Below are 19,290 nucleotides of genomic sequence, written 5' to 3' on the forward strand. Positions count from 1 at the left end.
AATCCTGGAAATATTTGTGGGTTAGGGTCTTGAGGCAAATTTCTTCTTCTTCCAGAAACCTCGACGTTTGCTTCAACTGATTGGATGAGGCCCACCCACATTATCAAGGGTAATCTTCCTTTCAAGTCAACTGATTGTAAGTGTTAATCATATTCCAAAATATCCTCACAGCAACATCTAGACTAATGTTTGACCAAACACCTGAGCACCGTAGCCAGGCTGACACATAAAAGTAACCCTCATGGTACTTTCCCTGACTATGAAGGAGGAGACTGGGGCTTGAAGAGAGTGAGTAACTTGCTCAAGGTCAAACCATTAAGAATGAAATAATATCAAACTTTAGGCTGTGCAACCTCAGTGTTTCTGCTCTTAATCACAGACCCTGGCTGCTTGCTTAGACTAATTGCTAAATTAGACAGGGAAGAGGTTCTAAAAAAGAGGCATCTGAACCTGGTGACTTTTGATTTAAGGCAATAGTTTTAAAAACAGGGCAGACAAGATGGAGTAACAAGGGCCATATTTGCCCTCTTATCTAAAATAGCTGGTAACAAAGGTAGTGCATATGAAACAAGAGTTTGAAAGACATTGGACATCAAGTAGGAAAGGACAGTGATCCTTGAGAGATGAGATATAAGCCAGGGGCTGTCTAACTCCCCCAGCCCTATAGGAGGGTTTCCAAGGCGGGGCCAGGGAGGGAAACCCAGGCAGATCCCAGTGGTCTCCCTGAGTTGATGAGACAGAGCTGAGGGTCTGGGGAGACCAAGGTGGCTGGAGTTGGCTCCCTCCTCTGGGAGAGGAGGGAGTCATATGACGAAAGTCTCCAGAAGTATCCTGAGGATATTCCCTGGGGCTTCCTCTGGCAGCCTATTAGCAAATGTGTATGTGGAAACTCCTGAGGCTGGGGGAAGAAGCACCCAAGAGATGAAACTAACCATTTTCCAGAGATCACACAAGACCAGAGCAAAAGAGGCGTAATCAATGGAGCTGTGAGCGGAGGTTCCAAAAGTGTTTGCCTTGGTGATGAGGTGAAATTAGACCTGGGCTCCATTCTCTCTGGTTCTGCCTATGTGTGTGTGTGTTAAGTCTCTCAGTCATGTCCAACTCTTTGCAACCCCATGGACTGTAGCCCACGAGGCCCCTCTGTCCATGGGAATTTCCAGGCAAGAATACTGGACTGGGTTGCCATGCCCTCCTCCAGGGGTTCTTCCCAACCCAGGGAACAAACTCCTGTCTCCTGCGGCTCCTGCACTGCAGACAGAATCTTTGCCACTGAGCCACCAGGGAAACCCCTGTTTCTGCCTAACAAACCTTAAAAGCAAACTTGAAAAGACTGAACCATTTTCAGGTAATTTAACTATGCTCCATAATAGGGTTCAAGAATAGTTCTAGGAATAAGAAAATAGACAGCACCCCACAGGGTAAAATTCACAGTGTCTGGTATCCAATCTAGATTACGAGGCATGCAGAGCAACAGAAAATTTTTACCCATAATCAAAGGAAGAAATAAGATCATGGAAATTGACACATAGACATCTATGGAAATGACATAGATGTTAGAATTACTAAAGATCTTTAATAGTTATTATATCTGTTTTCAATACGTTCAAGAAATTGAAGGAAATATCATGCATAATTAGCAGAGACTTGGAAAATATAAGATACAGGGACTTCTCTGGTGGTCCAGTGGCTGAGACTCCATGCTCCCAATGCAAGGAGCCTGGGTTCAATGCCAGGTCAGGGCACTAGATCCCACATACCACAACTAAGAGTTTGCATGACTTAACTAAAGATCCCATGTGCCACAACTAAGACCCAGTGCAGCCAAACAAATAAATGTTTTTTTAAAAAAGAAGATATACAAACTGAAATTCTATGAAGATTACAGAATTTAAGACTAGAAACCTAGTCCAGTTCAGTTCAGTTCAGTTTAGTCACTCAGTCGTGTCTGACTCTTTGTGACCCCAAGAACCGCAGCACGCCAGGCCTCCCTGTCCATCACCAACTCCTGGAGTCCACCCAAACTCATGTCCATCGAGTCAGTGATGCCATCCAACCATCTCGTCCTCTGTCGTCCCCCTTCTTCTCCTGCCCTCAATCTTTCCCAGAAGCATCAGGGTCTTTTCAAATGAGTCAGCTCTTCGCATCGGGTGGCCAAAGTATTGGAGTTTCAGCTGTAACATCAGTCCTTCCAATGAACACCCAGGTCTGATCTCCTTTAGAATGGACTGGCTGGATCTCCTAGCAGTCCAAGGGACTCCCAAGAGTGTTCTCCAACACCACAGATCAAAAGCATCAATTCTTCAGCACTCAGCTTTCTTTATAGTCCAATTCTTACATCCATACATGACCACTGGAAAAACCATACTCTTGACTAGACAGACCTTTGTTGGCAAAGTAATGTCTCTGCTTTTCAATATGCTCTCTAGGTTGGTCATAACTTTCCTTCCAAGGAGTAAGCGTCTTTTAATTTCATGGCTGCAGTCACCATCTGCTGTGATTTTGGAGCCCCCCAAAATAAAGTCAGCCATTGTTTCCACTGTTTCCCCATCTATTTGCCATGAAGTGATGGGACCAGATGCCATGATCTTCGTTTTCTGAATGTTGAGCTTTAAGCCAACTTTTTCACTCTCCTCTTTCACTTTCATTAAGAGGCTCTTTAGTTCTTCTTCATTTTCTGCCATAAGGGTGGTGTCATCTGCATATCTGAGGTTATTGATATTTCTCCCGGCAATCTTGATTCCAGTTTGTGCTTCCTCCAGCCCAGTATTTCACATGATGTACTCTGCATATAAGTTAAATAAGCAGGGTGACAATATACAGCCTTGACATACTCCTTTTCCTATTTGGGACCAGCCTGTTGTTCCATGTCCAGTTCTAACTCTTGCTTCCTGACTTGCATATAGGTTTCTCAAGAGGCAGGTCAGGTGGTCTGGTATTCCCATCTCTTTCAGAATTTTCCACAGTTTATTGTGATCCACACAGTCAAAGGCTTTGGCATAGTCAATAAGGCAGAAACAGATGTTTTTCTGGAATTCTCTTGCTTTTTCGATGATCCAGCAGATGTTGGCAATTTGATCTCTGGTTCCTCTGCCTTTTCTAAAACCAGCTTGAACATCTGGAAGTTCATGGTTCACGTATTGCTAAAGCCTGGCTTGGAGAATTTTAAGCATCACTTTACTAGCGTGTGAGATGAATGCAATTGTGCGGTAGTTTGAGCATTCTTTGGCATTGCCTTTCTTTGGGATTGGAATGAAAACTGACTTTTTCCAGTCCTGTGGCCTGCTGAGTTTTCCAAATTTGCTGGCATATTGAGTGCAGCACTTTCGCAGCGTCATCTTTCAGGATTTGAAATAGCTCAACTGGAATTCCATCACCTCTACTAGCTTTGTTCATAGTGATGCTTCCTAAGGCCCACTTGACTTCACATTCCAGGATATCTGGCTCTGGGTGGATGATCACACCATCGTCATTATCTGGGTCATGAAGATCTTTTTTTGTACAGTTCTTCTGTGTATTCTTGCCATCTCTTCTTAATATCTCCTTCTTCTGTTAGGGCCCTACAATTTCTGTCCTTTATCGAGCCCATCTTTGCATGAAATGTTCCCTTGGTATCTCTAATTTTCTTGAAGAAATCTCTAGTCTTTCCCATTCTGGGATTAAAATAGATTAGACATTGCAGAGGAAAAGATTAGTGAATTTGAAGATGTAACAATAGAAAGTAAATACAATGAAATTTGGAAAGAAGACAGACTGGAAACAATATACAGTATCTGTGCACGCTGGGACAACTTCAAGTGGTCTAATATATGTGTAATTGGCAATTCAGCAAACTAAGCATTGAAAGGAATTCCTCTACTTGATAAAGGTTATCCAAAATGTGTAGCTACCCTCATAGGTATGACAAAAGACTGAATATGTTCCCCTGAAGATTAGAAACAAGATATGGATGTTCACTCACCACTTCTATTCAGTATCGTCCATGGAGGTTCTAACCAGATCAATCAGTAAAGCAAGAAAAAGAAAAAAATGGCATTACAATTGGAAAAGAAGCATTGATGACATTATCATCTATGTAGAAAATCTTACAAAAAGAAAAAAAAAAACAAAACTCAAAAGAACTAATAAGTTACTTTAGGAAGGTTGTAGGATGTAAAATCAATATGCAAAAATCTGTTATTACTAAGTACTACTAATAAATGATTCACTATTGATATTTTTAAAAATTCCATTTACAATAGCATTAAAATGTTAAATTCCTAGGGATAAATCTGGAAAAGATGATTAAGAATTTCACACTTCAAACTATAAAACGTTGCTGAGAAAAATGAAAGACCTAAATAAATGGAGTAATTCACCAGTTTCATGAGTCAGATGACTCAGCATAGCAAATATATCAAATTTTCCCCAAATTAATCTGTGGGAAAAAAAACAGATTCCCAGTCAGAATCCTTTTTGTATAATTTGGCAAACTGATGCTAAAATTCACTTGGAAATATAAAGAACCCAAGGAAATAAAACAATTTTGAAAAATAGGAGGAAAGATTGCACACTACCTTATTTTGATATTTATTATAAAAGTGCAGTAATTAAGATAGTGTGTTATTGGCATGAAGATAGATAAATAGATCAATGGAAGAGAATAGAATAATTACAATACTATGATATTGGTGTCAAGATGGACAATAAGATCAATAGAAAAGAAGAGGAGTCCAGAAATAAACTCACATCGATAAGGTCAATTGATTTTTTTTTACACAGGTGTAAAGGTAATTCAGGAAAGAAAATATAATGTTTTTAACTAGCAGAGATAAAACAATTGGATATTCTTATGCAAAAAATAATTCCAGTCCAATCCTGCCACTTCCACAAAAAGTAAGTCAAAACGGATTGGAGATTTAGCCATAAAAACTAAAATTACAAAATTTCTAGAAGAAAATACAGGAGAAAATCTTTGTTATCTCAGGTTAGGTAGAGTTTTTTTACATTCAACAGCAAAAGAATACCACATATATAAAATTGATATTGGACTGCATCGAAATTAAGAAACATTGTTCAAAGGACTCTGTTAAAAAATAAAGAGATAAGTCACAGAGCAGAAGAAAATGCTTATAAATCTGATAAAGAACTGATATCCACTGATATCCACAATATATTAATAACTCCCTAAGCTCAGCAATGGACTTCCCTGGTGGCTCAGAGGGTAAAGTGTGTGCCTGCAATGCGGGAGACCTGGGTTTAATCCCTGGGTCGGGAAGATCCCCTGGAGAAGGAAATGGCAACCCACTCTGGTACTCTTGCCTGGAAAATCCCATGGACTGAGAAGCCTGGTAGGTTACAGTCCATGGCGTCACAAAGAGTCAGACATGACTGAGCCATTTCACTTTCACTTTAAGCTCAGCAAAAAGGAAACAAACAACTGTATTGCTTGAATGAGCAGAAGATTTGAACATGCAGTTTATCAAAAAAAGCAAATGCATGACAAGATACTCAACATCATTATGCACTATGGAAATGCATGTTAAAACCACAGAGAGATACTCTTGTAGGCCTATTAGTATATCTATACTTAAAAAGACTGACTCTATGAATTGTTGGTTAAGATGTAAATTAACTAGACCTCTGACACACTGCTGGTGGGGACGTACAATGGCACAAATACCCAGAAAAAGTTTGACACCTTCTTAAATTGTTAAACAAGCACTTTATAAGACCCAGGCTTTCTACTTCTAGATATATTGTTGGTGTTGTTTAGTTGCAAGTCATGTCCAACTCTTCTGCAACCCCATGGACTGTAGCCTGCCAGGCTCCTCTGTCCATGGATATCCCAGATAAGAATACCGGAGTGGGTTGCTATTTCCTTCTCCAGGGGATCTTTCCAAGCCAGGGATCAAACCCGTGCCTCTTGCATTCACAGGCAGATTCTCATCTTTCTATGGCCATAGGCATTTATTTCATCTAGAGATATACCCAAGTAAAATAAATGCCTATGTCCATGCAAAGAGTTGTGTAGAAATATTTTTAGCAGCCTTGTTTGTAATGGCCAAAATTAATTAATTAAAATAAATTAATGCATTAAAATAGAACTAAAAACAATCCAAATGTTCATCATCAGGTGAAGGGATAAACAAATTGTGGCATATACATACGATGGAATACTACTTAGTAGTAAGAAAGGAATGAACCATTGATACATAGAAGTAAGTAAGTGTTAGTCACTCAGTCGTGTCTGACTCTTTTCGACTGTATGGACTGTAGCCCACCAGACTCCTCTGTCCATGGAAGTCTCCAGGCAAGAATATTGGAGTGGGTTGCCATTTCTTTCCCCAGGGGATCTTCCCAACCCAGGGACTGAACTTGGGTTACCTGCATTGCAGGCAGATTCTTTGCTGTTTGAGCCATCAGGGAAGCCCCCATTGATACATGGAAGGACCTGGATAAAGCCCGAAATAATCATGCTGGTGAAGAAGCCAAACAACAATTAGTACAGACTGTGTGACTCCGTGGATACCATACTAGAAAATGTAAACTGACCTGTGGGGATGGAAAGCTGATGGGTGGTTTCCTGGGTTAGGAGGAAGGAATGGGAGTGCTTACAAAGGGCCAGGTGGAAAGTTTTGGAGGGGTGGACATGTTGGTCACTTTGTGGGGTGGTTTCATGGGTGCACACGTATGTCAACATTTCACATTGTATACTTTAAAAACATATAGTATATTGTTAGGTCATTGTACCTCAGTCTCTAAGTTGTAAGGCTATAAGGCTGTTAAAGCAAAGATCTTGCTGAAGTGACATGCAGTGGCTCTGAGACTGGAAGAGGCAAGACTGAAACAGAATAACCACTCAGGAAGATGCTGAGAAATCCAATTCTCTTTATGCCTAGAACCTGCCTTAGAGGCACCAATTTTACAAAATAAAAATATAAGAATTCTGGTCTATTAAGGGTTACTAGAAAGGGGAAAAATTGGAAACTGTGACAGATTTTATTTTCTTGGGCTCCAAAATCTCTGCAGACAGTGACTACAACCATGAAATTAAAAGATGCTTGCTCCTTGGAAGGAAAGCTATAACAAACCTAGGCAGAGTATTAAAAAGCATAGACATCACTTTGCCGACAAAGGTCTATATGGTCAGAGCTATGGTTTTTCTAGTAGTCATGTATGTATGTGAGAGTTGAACCATGGAGAAGGCTGTGCACTGAAAAATTGATGCTTTTAAACTGTGGTTCTGGAAAAGACTCTTGAGAGTCCCTTGGACTGCAAGGAGATCAAATCAGTCAATCCTAAAGGAAATTAACCCTGAATATTCATTGGAAAGACTGATGCTGAAGCTGAAGTTCCAATACTTTGGCCACCGAGGAGCCGACTTGTTGGAAAAGACCATGATGTTGGGAAAGGTAGAAGGCAGGAGGAAAAGGGAACAGCATAGGATGAGATGGTTAGATGGCATCACCGACTCAATGGATGTGAGTTTGAACAAACTTCACGAGATAGTGAAGGACAGGAAGCCTGGCGTGCTGCAATCCATGGGGTCACAAAGAGTCAGACATGATTTAGTGACTGAACAACAGCAACAATAAAGCTAGTACATTTGAGACTTTTTTGTTACTTACAAAAGGACTCCTGATTCCTGCTGCTCTGTCACCCATCAGCTGGGTGCCTTTGTGCATGCACAGGCTGAACAACCACCCATAGCAGCCCTGATCCTATAGACCACATGGTGTGATAGAAGCAGCACTGACCACCAAATCTTGGTACTAACCATATGGCCTTTGGTGAATCAACTAAAAATTCCTCATAACTTAGTTTCTTCATCTTGGATTCCAGTCCTGTGGGGCTTGGTTGAGATAAGGACTAAGATGAGGCTTTAAAAACAGACATGGGCCCCATCAATGTGTTCTGGCCAGAAAGTGAGGGGAAAAAAGGCTGGCCTGGAGTTCAGGAATTAACATTCCTCTAATAATAAGAACATCCCAGGACTCTTTATTAAGATGTACATTATGTGACTAAACAGGGCTATCTTGGCTCAAACTGTGAGAGACATGTGTTCCCACTTCTACCCCCACTGCTCGCTTCTGGGGCCTTTTCCCTTACAAGCATCACACCCAGTTCCCCCATCACAACCTGGCTGCCCAGGGCCCACTGGGAATTCCCTCCCAGAGAAGTTTGCTTCCCTGAATTCCCAAGTCAGTCCATTCCTTGCCTCCATCCTTCATCCCTCAGCATAGAGATCACAGCGGGGAGGAATGAGGATTACTAAATGGACTCTCACTCGGGTTTATATATATGTCCAGAGTTAGCTCTCTTAGCCTTAATCTTTCAAGAGACACTTATTTTAAATGAGATGCTTGTTTACTCCAAAGAGTGACTTTCTAATGGAATTTGGTATCAGCTAGCTAGATCTTTAGGCATGGGATTGAGAGGGTGTCTCTAGAAAGAAATCTCCACATTTAGTGCCCAAATCTCCAAAGTGGTCTCAAAAATATCATTTACATGGAATTTTGGGCAGGAGAAGTTTCTTTCTGTATAATTATGTTTATATCTGTTTCTATATAACTGCTACAAACTCTGCACAGGAAATAATGGAATCAAACATGCACATTTTTTTCTATTGGATACACTGGGTCTTTCATTGTTATGGGATGGATTTTTCTAGATGCAGCAAGCAAAGGCTACTCTTTGTTGAGGTGGGCGGGCTTCTCGTTGTCGTAACTTCTCTTGTTGCAGAGCACGGGCTCTAGGCATGCAAGCTCAGTAGTTGTGGCTCACGGGCTTAGTTGCCTCTCGCCATGTGGGATCCTCCCAGACCAGGGATTGAACCCATATCCCCTGCATTGTCAGGCCGTTTCTTAACCTTTGGACTACCAGGGAAGTCCAGACTTCTTTTTTAAACACACAAATCATCAGATTCAGATGATTTGTGTTTTCTTTTTAAAAAATATTGATTTAATTTATTTATGCACTGGGTCTTTTTTGCTACAGTCAGGCATTCTCTAGTTTTGGAGAGTGGAGGCTGGTCTAGTTGGGGTGTACAGGCTTCTCATTGCGGTGGCTTCTCTTGTGGTGGAGCACAGGCTCTAGGCGCGAGGGCTTCAGTAGTTGTTGCATGTGGGCTCGGTAGTTGTGGCACATGGACTCAGTTGCCCTGAGGCATGTGGGATCTTCCTGGACCAGGGATTGAACTGGTGTCCCTTGCAGTGTGAAGTGGATTCTTAACCTCTGGACCACCAGGAAAGCCTATCCGGACTTTTTTTAGTATATGAAACTGATACACGGATTGAAGGCTGCTGCCACACCTGGTACATTGTTCAGATGCTGCTAGTGCCTGAAGTTCAAGAAATCTCCACATTTAGTGCCCAAATCTCCAAAGTGGTCTCAAAAATGTCATTTACATGGAATTTTGGGCAGGAGAAGTTTCTTTCTATATAATTATGTTTCTATCTGTTTCTATCTGTTTCTATATAACTGTTACAAACTTTTAGGTAGTTCCAGTAATTTAGCTCAATATACTTGTCAATGACCTAGAGGATGAAGTGAACGATAGTGTGAAAGAATCTCCTGATGACTCAAAAGTGTTTAGCTTGGTAAGAGCCAAGGAAGATCTTAAGATGGTTCTAACAAACTGGATGACTGAACAAATGCGACTGATGACACTTTACAGAGAAAGTCAAAAGGTAATAGATATTGAAACAAATAACTTAAGCTCCACATAATTTAAGCTGTACACACTGATGGACTTAGAATTTATGTTAGTTTCAAAGGAAAAAAGACTTGCTGTAGGAATCAAATTAATAAAGACAATTTCCATAAAGCTATCTAATCTGCAATGGTCCAGAAAAGGCCAAAAGAGTCTAGAAGTATACCCAGAAAATGAAGGGGAAAATACAAGAAAACATGCAGTGGACAGGACAGGATGCTGGCCTAACAAGTTCTCTTTGGCTAATTTGGTCCTGATGTTTTCCTCCAGTTGTCCCTAGCCCTAGAAAATGAATCAAGATCTGTCTAAACCAACAAAAGTATGATTCCCTGGACCAGCAGCAGTGGGATGACCTGGAAACGTATTAAAAATGCAAATTTATTAGGCTCCATTCTGAATATAGTAAATCAGAAACTTTGGCCCAGGAACACAGCAATTTATATTTTAATAAGGCCCCCAGGAGATTCCAGTTCATGCTGAAGTTTGAGCACCACTGGTCTAAACCAATTATGATAATCCCATTCCACTTTGCCAATGATTATGTTAAGGATAAGCGTGAACTCCCTTTAGGCCAATGAGATACAAGTAAAAGTCTGCTGGGGGATTCTAAGCAATATATTTCCTGAAAAGAGGAAAGACCTTTCACCCTTTGGCCTTAGTTCTGTGAGAATGTGATGACTGGAGCTGCAGCATCCATCTTGTGGCTATGAGGAGGCACAGTTGAGGACTGCAGAGCAAAATATATGGTTTATGCCAATCTTCCCACGACTTTACATCCAGGATGTCTTGCTGTGTGAGAAAGTAAACCTCACTTTTGGTCAGAAATGCTTTTCCTTGCATCTGAAACCATCCCTCAAAAGCACATCCCTTTCTTCTCTACTGTGGTACAGAAGAAGAAAACCTGACTGAGTAAATTCTCACAAATAGTGAGAAACAAAACAAAACACAGATCTCGGACCTTTCACCTGAACAGGTGATAGCTATATTCCCTAATCTTTAGTTAATATATTGTATATCCATTTTTATTCAGCTCAAGAGAAAAAAATATTTTTGGCCCCTTGGCATGCAGAGATCTTCGTTCCCTGAACAGAGACTGAAATAGTGTCCCTGCAGTGGAAGTACAGAGTCTTAACCACTAGACCACCATGGGTATTCCCTTATCTTAAAGCAAGTGTATTATTGAGCCTCTCTGCTCTTATATATTGTATTAATGTAACAAATATTTACTTTCCTCACAGTTTTTGTAAAGTATCTTTTGTAGTGAGCTATGTGCAAACATAAAAAACCCCTCTGGCAGTCAGCACACCATCCATTCAGTTCAGGGCTGTATGGCCAAAAACTACATTGGGAGAGAAGTTTGAAGGTGTGATTGTATTGATCTCAACTTTAAAAAGTTAAGGCCACACACAATGCACTTTCATTTCCCCAAACCCCATTATGAGTGACCATTTATGATTCGACTTACCTCTCCACATTGTTATTCATATTATGAATTAAGAGATCATGCAGTAGAGGTAAACCTCAACCTTAGAATCACTTTCATGAGAAATAAAATGCCAAGATAGATGCATGGATGGAAACCTACACAGAGAGGAGGCAAAAAGTATTTTTTGTGGATTGTGTCTTCATATCTTGGCAACACACATTGTGTGGGTCTGTCAACAAAGCCATAAGAAAGAGGGCAGAGAGTGGAAGAATCAGCCTGATGAATGCATCTTTTTCTGTGCACCATCCAGCTTAACTTTCGACAAACTTTTTACAATGAAGCCCCCCCGATAACTAACTGCAAACACAGATGGGGTTGTCAGCATGCCCTATAGGTCAGGAAGCTTGGGCTTTGCAGGACTGACAGCAGGAATTGGTCCAAAATCAACTGTTCTCCACTGAGAATTCCCTGTCAGCTGTTGAAGAAGGCTGGCTCTGCTGAATTCAGCCCTCAAAGAGTGCAGAGAGGAGGGAAGACCTCTCAGAGACAAAAAGCAGACTCCGCAGGATTTTAGGGCTTAAGACCAATACCTTCCCCTGCACTCAGAGGCATGAAAGAAGCCAGCGCATCTGGAGCCCAGATGTTCCAAGAGAGTCTCCCTCTGAGCAGAGGCTGTCCCAGTCCACCCTGGAGCTCAGAGCAAGTCACCAAAGAAGGTGGCCTTGCCCCACACTGGAAAGTGGAAGAGCACTTCTGGTTGCAGTCTTTATCCAGGCTGGAGCCTTGAGTTCAAAGTTTCTGTGCCTCTATTTCCTCTCCTTGGAAGGCAAGGCTATTCTGGTCTCCTGGTGGAGTGAGGATAAAGCAGGACAAAAGATGGGAAGAGCAATGATTGTCTGGAGATAGATATAGATATAGATATAGATATAGATATAGATATATAAAACTCCCCCTGGGGGAAACCCTGTTAAGGACTCAGACAAACATATTTCCCAGACTCCTTTGCAGCTAGGTGGGGGTCATATGTCTCAGTCCTGGCCAGTGGGTTGGAGGCAGAAGAGACATGCATCATTTCCATGCTAAGCCCAGAAAACCCACCTCAACCATCTCCACCATCCTGCTGCCCTGTCTCCTGGTCACATGCAGAGGATCCAATAGATGATCCCAAAGCCAGAGAGAATGGGGGAACCCCAGTGGATGGACCTCAGATTCCTGATCAACTTCATAGAAGCCTGCCTTCCTAAGTGTCTCAGATTGTGATAGAATGAAAAACGAAACTCTGTGCTAAACCAGCTCAGATTTTTTGCTGCACCAAGCATTATTTATCCGACATAATGCAGGCTCTGAACGTGTCCTAGAGAAAGCAGCTGAGAGGGTGACGGAACCTGGGATGGGCGAGGGGAGGCAGAGGTGGCAAATACATTTAAAGGGATGCTCGTGATGTCTAGGTGATATGTGGTCTCCCACTCACCTAATGACCCCTCCCTTATCAAGGCTTTTATGCTCCGGATGAACCTCTTTGAGGCTGCCCAGTTACCCCTCACCTCCAGCCAGCTGTCAGGGTCTATACAGACAGCCAAGGAGTTATATTAAACAGATTTCAGGGAGTTCAGGGTCTGAAAGAAATTAGCCTAGGCACATCGCTGCCAAGTAAGTTTGTCTTTTTTTGAAGACAACATTGGCAAACAAACACAAGCCACACTGTTTCTCAAAACCTGTGTCTTCACTGCCATTGAATTCATCCACGGTTGACTGTTGACAAGTGGAGGGAGGATTGGCGAATGGACATCAGCTTAATATCAATTTTATTTGGCTTAGCAAGAATTTTTTGTATATGAGCTCTACAGAGTTCTTATTCCAGAGATTGCAGTCATTTTAGATAAATACTTTCATGCAAAAGATTCTGCCAGATATTTTTCTAACACATGAATAACCTGATCTGAACAAATTCATTTCTGATGATCAGATATTACCTCACTTTTGTATTTTTATTGTGACAAAATATACATAGCACAAATTTACCATTTTAATAATTTTTAAGAGTACAATTCCATGGCATTAATTACATTCACAGCGTTGTAAGCCATTATCACAATATATTTCCCAAACTTTTTCATCATCCCAAACAGAACTTCTCAAAACAATGAAAGCATAATTTCCTCTTCCCTCTTCTTTCAGTCCTTCATAAACGCTAATCTATTTGCTGTCTCTAAGAATTTTCCTGTTCTAGATATTTCATGTAAGTGGAATTACAAAACATGTGTCCTCTTGTGTCTTATTTTACATAGCGTAATATTTTCAAGGTCTATCCATGTTGTATCATGCATCAAGCATTCTTTTTTATGGCTGCATAATATTCCACCATAGGCATACCGATTGTTTATTCATTCATTTGCTGAAGGTCATTAGGTTGCTTCTGCCTTTTGGCTACATTTGTGAGTAATGCTTCTATGAACATGGCTGTATAAGTATCTCTTCCAGTTCCTACTTTTCAATTAGTTTGGGGTATATACTGAAGAGTGGAATTGCTAGGTCATACAGTAATTCTACACTTTGCTTTTTGAGAAACTACCAAACTGTTTCCCATGGTGAATCTGCAAAATTAAAAACCCAGATTAAAGAAAAAATGTAGAATAAGGCTCTCATTATCCATGGGGATGCCTGAGTGATGAGAGTGCCAGCTGGCCCTGGAGCCCTCATTAGCACGGAGCATGTATCTCTCGGGTCAGCTCTCTGTGCACAATCACATTAAAGACTTCATACCTGAGTGATGCCTAGATACAGAGGTAAATTGCCAAGAAGCTGATGAAGCTGAGAGCCCCTCACTTGCAGTGGCTCCTTCCACAGTGCTGGGAAGGGCCCTTACAATGTGGTCATTTTTAAAAATTTTGCTAACAGTAAGATATTTGAGCTCAAGTCAGTTAAGACCACTGACTCCTTTCAGTCCAACTTCCCCTTGTATTGGGTGGTGTTGGGATGCCTGTGGGCATTTGGAGGAGGTTGGTGATTTACTCTGGAAGCCACTGAAAGAAGAGTCCCAGTTTTTCAGTCAAGTAAGTCTCCAAATAACCACTGAATGACACTGCAGTAAGCTAGGCTGAGAGGCTAATGTGGTTGAGACCTGGTTCCTGCCCTCTAGGAGCTTCAAACCTTGCCTGGGGTGGAAGGGGAAGCAACACTAAACACACATTAATATTTACAATAAAAGTCAGAACATGCAAAATGCCATCACAAGGCGTGATGGGTCCAAAGGAGGGAGGGATGACATGGAAACAGGAGTCAGGAAAGCATTTGTGAGTAGGGTCCATTTGGAATGGGCCTGAAGGGGAACATTTCCCCCAGCAGAGAGTGGACTAGTGGGAATCAAAGTGGGAAAGGCAGGAGAGCCCAGGCTCTAAAGACATGAAACTGGAAGGAAATTTGGGACCACATTTTAGAGCAGGGGTCAGCCAGTATTTTCTATAAAGAGACAAATGATATTTTAGGTTTTCCAAGCCGTGTAGGGCCTGTCACAATGACTCAGCTCTGCCATCATAGCATCAACACAGCTATAAACAGTATGTAAATGAATGGGAGTGACCATGTGCCAATAAAACTTTATTTACACAAATAGGCATCAGACCAGAGCACCCAACTAAGGAAACTGGAGACCATGAGAAGCCACTGGAAGTCTGTGAGCAGGAGAATGACATTGTAACATGACCAAAGGTATGTATTTGGGAAAGAAATCTGGCTATAGAATAATACTTGAATTGGAGGATGTAGAATTAAGCATGGAAATAACTGTTGAGGATGTTAGAGTGTTTAGGGGCAGAGACTGGAAATTTTAGGTCATTGAGAGCAGAAAAAGAAAGCTGGCTTGATGGGGCATGGGGTCTTATTGGGGAAGAGAGCTGGGTTAAAAGGAGGCCTGGGGGACTGGGATTTTGAGGTTGCAGGCAAAGTTTGTGAGTGATGGGATGAAGGGATTGGGGTTTGGATGTGTTTCTGGTTGACTGCCATGATGGCTCAGTGGTAAAGAATCCACCTGCAATGCAAGAGAAACAGGTTCAATCCCTGGGTAAGGAAGATCCCCTGGAGGAGGAAATGGCAACCTACTCCAGTATTCTTGCCTGGAAAATCCCATAGACAGAGGAGCTTGAGGGCCTGTGGTCCATGGAGTCACAAAGAATCAGAGCGACTGAGCATGCCTGCCTGCACATGCCCTGGGATGGTCTCTGCACTCTGAGTGGAGTGGTGGGCAGCTCATGTCAGATGGCTGAGGCTCCTTTGTGCCACCCATGGCCACGTGGAACACGGTTGCTGTGGGCTCCATCCAGTCTAACCCCCAGGGCTCCCAGCAGACAACACCCGACTCTATGTGAGTCTGGCCAAGCCTGGGCTCCAGGCAAGTGCTGCCCGGGATCCCTGAGCCCTGAGACGTCTCGGAGGACAGCCAAGGACAGCCAAGGTCAGCCAGGGCAACCCCATCAGAGGCAGGTGGAGGCCATGCCAAGTTACCCTGGCAGCTGCGTGGGTGGGCCAGATTGCTTTCTAATTACATTGTGCTTCAGACAAGACAAAATCGTGTCTCTTAAAAAGCATGTATGTGGAGTCGGGGTGCATCCAGAGAAGGTCAGGCCTCCTGGAAATCGGGAGCAGACAGTCAGGTTACAGAATTCATTTGCATCCCGGGGACTCCATGTGCAACCCCGTGGCCCGTCGGGGACGCATTCTGGAGGAGCGAATGCATTTAAATGGAGCGGGTGATTCTGAAAGAAAATGTGCCATTTCACCGCGAATATCTCATCATTTCTCCCTGGAACTTAATATAATACCCTCCTGGAAAAATCATCTAAAGATTGGGCTTTTGCCCGTGTCCTATAGCAAACCCTCTCCCTGCTGCTCTGCATGCTGAGACAATTTAGTTGAAAAGGAGCCACCTTAGAATTTGCCATATTTCTGTTTGACAAAGAGGCAGTTTACTCACTGGTTACATGCTTTCTTGCTGAGACATGAACATTAGGTTGGCAGATATTGAAAATACTATTTTGATACTTAACGCACTTTCTTGGGAATTTATTTTAGAAGCAGAGTAATAAGAGAAATCTTCCTGACTTAGAAATATAAATATGATGCTACCACTTGGGGTTATTTATTTCCAAGGCAATCAATGAGGAAGCGTTAGAAAATATATTCAGAGTGATTTCAAACCTGATTTCAGTCAAGTGAGTAATCTTTCCATTTTCTTTCCATATGTTACATGATTTAAAAAAAAAAAAAGATGAAATGGTAAAGAATTAAAAGGCACTCTGGAACTAAGACCATAAATATGAATATAAGACTGTCTATTTTTTTAAGGAATGAAATGGCTTTAATTATGCTGAAACAAATGTTGATAGTGAAGCTAAATACTGTTCAGCAAAATGATTTTGTACATATATATATGCATTCTTTTTATATTCTTTTCCATTATGGCTTATCACAGGATATTGAATATAATTTCCTGTGCTATACGGAAGGACCTTGTTGTTTATCCATCCTATATATATTAGCTTACGTCTGCTAACCCCCACCTCCCACTCTATCCCTCCTCCACCCCCACCGCCTTGGCAACCACAACGTCTGTGATTCTGTTTCTGAGTCATAGATGAGTTCATTTGCGTCATATTTTAAACCCTACATATAAGTGACATCACACGGTATTTGTCTTTCTGATTGACGTCCCTTAGTATGATCATCTCTAGGTCCATCCATGTTGCTGCACATGGCATTATTTTATTCGTTCTATTCCATTTATACATTTATACAATTCCATTGTATATATACCACATCTTCTTTACCCATTCATCTACTGATGGATATTTAGGTTGCTTCCGTGTAAATAAATTATAAATAAAATACTTACTAAAATAGGCTATTATAAATAGAACAGGCACAATATTTTGAATACAGCTGGTGGCTCCAGGACTTTAGGAAACTCTTGCAGTTGTTTTCCAAGCTGAAGGGTCAACCAGCTGGGATCCGTCTCTTCAGCCTGGCCGCAGGTCTAGATCAAGTCCAGCCCCAGTTATTATAGGGCTCAATACTTGAGTTTCCATTGTACTTACACACCATGGGCTTTGCCTGTATTTGTTGGCAAAAGGGTTCAGAAGTGATTATGAGAAGGGGTTACATGTGGGTCCTTCACACTAGGGCCATGAAGGAGAGCAGACTTGTGGAGGTGCTCGACCAGTTAAGTCAGGCACAGAGAGTGAGAAATCACAGGGCAGAGAAACCCTCTTTCTGGTAAGATCCTCTTCCTGGACTATGTTAAAGGTTATTTCGGCTGGGGTTGGGGGGAACTTGGTGGAATGGGTCAGGTGGGTGGATCAAGAGCAGATGCTACCTAGAGACCCAGGTTGGCCATGGGCCTGTGGATACCTGCCCTTGAAGGTATTCATCAGGAGCAAAGGTTTGGAAACCAATGGCCATGTCCTTGTGTCTATAACCAGGTACGTGGGACTGGGTCTCCTGATCGAGTCAGCTCCTTTGGGCTCTGCGGGGGGTGGGATGGCTTGCAAAGTTCAGGGTGAACTGGACGCAAACTTAGTTTTGTGTGCTATTGACCTTGGTGTGGAGACAGGCACCTTCCCATCCATGGAGCGTCCTTGTCTGCAGGCCTGCTTTGCTGATGATAGACTCATCCACTGATAAGCCCGGCAAGGCGTAGCCTAGGTGACACTGCCCTCATTTCCCTGCGTGGCCCTTTGGTGCCCTCCTAGATGGCGGTGGTAGTGGTTTAGTCACTAAGTTGTGTCTGACTCTTGCAACCCCATGGACAGTAGCCTGCCAGGTTCCTCTGTCCATGGGATTTCCTCTTCTTTTTTCTGGGACCCAAGGACCCTCCTGCTCTCAACCCCTCCTTGCCCCTCCCCACCACCAATTGCCTACAAAGCTTAACCTCAGGCAAGAATCTGCATATCATTATAATCTTCGTGGGATGTTTTCCATCTTCTCCTCTTGGCAGAGTCCTTGGTTCAGATGGTAGAATTGAAAATTTTGTTTCCCATTTGAGGGTTTCAGGCAGCAAACTGGCAGAGGAGGACATGTAAGGAACATGTCTGCATGCAGATGGCAGCTCAGCTTTGGCCCTACTGTATCCACACCCTGGGCATACACACTTGGCAATATTTGGAAACATGAGACCACAAGATAGAAATGTACTTATTCTTAGAAAAGACATTTGGATGTGAAAAGCCAGTTCATCTGTGCATATCTGGGTGAATTATATGGCTTGAGCCACAGCACATGACGTTCAGTAGCTGAAGACAAACGGAGATAATTCTGAAGTCACTCTGAGCAGAGACGAGGTATCTGTCGCACTGTGGGTAACAGACACCTTCAAATGCACTCAGCCTGGTTCTCTTCCAGTTCTGTTTCAACCTACTTTCCCAGCCCCAGTCGACACGGCTCTCGCGGCTGTAGCCTGAGAAAGGAAGTGACCCTCTGAGATGAGAGGGTTTCCCTAGTGACATCCATCCAGCTGGCCACAGTGGGGGCTCGTCTGGGGCCCACACAGTCAGGCCATCAGAATGTGCCAAGATCAGCAATAATAAGGTCTTTGCACAGAATTCCTTCATCATGAGGGGAAAGCAGGCTGGACTGAGACAGACCTGAACCCAGCCCTCGCTTCTAACATCTTCAGCCAACGGAACCGAACTACACTCAGAGAATACTCTGACTGAAGAGACAGAAGGAGAGACAAAAAGAAGAGATAAACCAAGGTCATGGCTGAAAAACTTCAGATACTTTTGCAAATCAGACCGAAACAGCTATATCAGCTAAAAGGTCAAAGCATCTTATAGGTAAAGTCCCAGTGGCTTTGGTGCTGGAAAGTGACTCCTGCCAGAAAGCTCCATTCAGATCTACAGAATGATGGCTTTTATCTATTTAGTCCTACACCTCCCAAACTTTATCATCATTGTCTTCTAATTGGTCTTGATGCCAGGCTCAAGGGCCTAATGAAATCAGCAAGCACAACTCTGAACGGAAAGAAGAAAACCAACTTGTGTTTGGCATTTGATAAAATGCCTGTCCTAGAGAAGATTCTTGACAGCCCCTTGGACTGCAAGGAGATCAAACCAGTCAATCCTAAAGGAAATTAAACCTGAATATTCATTGGAAGGACAGATGCTGAAGCTGAAGCTCCAAT

At 42.4% G+C, this 19,290-nt stretch overlaps 1 long non-coding RNA gene across 4 annotated transcripts in view; it reads left to right on the plus strand.

The window, feature by feature from the left end:
- The window catches only part of LOC101903056 (uncharacterized), a 197,437-nt gene that overhangs the window by 140,243 nt on the left and 37,904 nt on the right, over window positions 1-19,290 (plus strand). For all 4 annotated transcript variants that reach the window (XR_003037759.2, XR_009496866.1, XR_009496867.1 and 1 more), the window contains 2 exons: window positions 56-136; window positions 14,731-14,825. This is a non-coding gene — a long non-coding RNA (uncharacterized lncRNA). The remainder of the gene's footprint in view (window positions 1-55; window positions 137-14,730; window positions 14,826-19,290) is intronic.

The sequence above is a fragment of the Bos taurus genome, chromosome 13, assembly GCF_002263795.3.
Source record: "Bos taurus isolate L1 Dominette 01449 registration number 42190680 breed Hereford chromosome 13, ARS-UCD2.0, whole genome shotgun sequence".
Lineage (NCBI taxonomy): Eukaryota > Metazoa > Chordata > Mammalia > Artiodactyla > Bovidae > Bos > Bos taurus.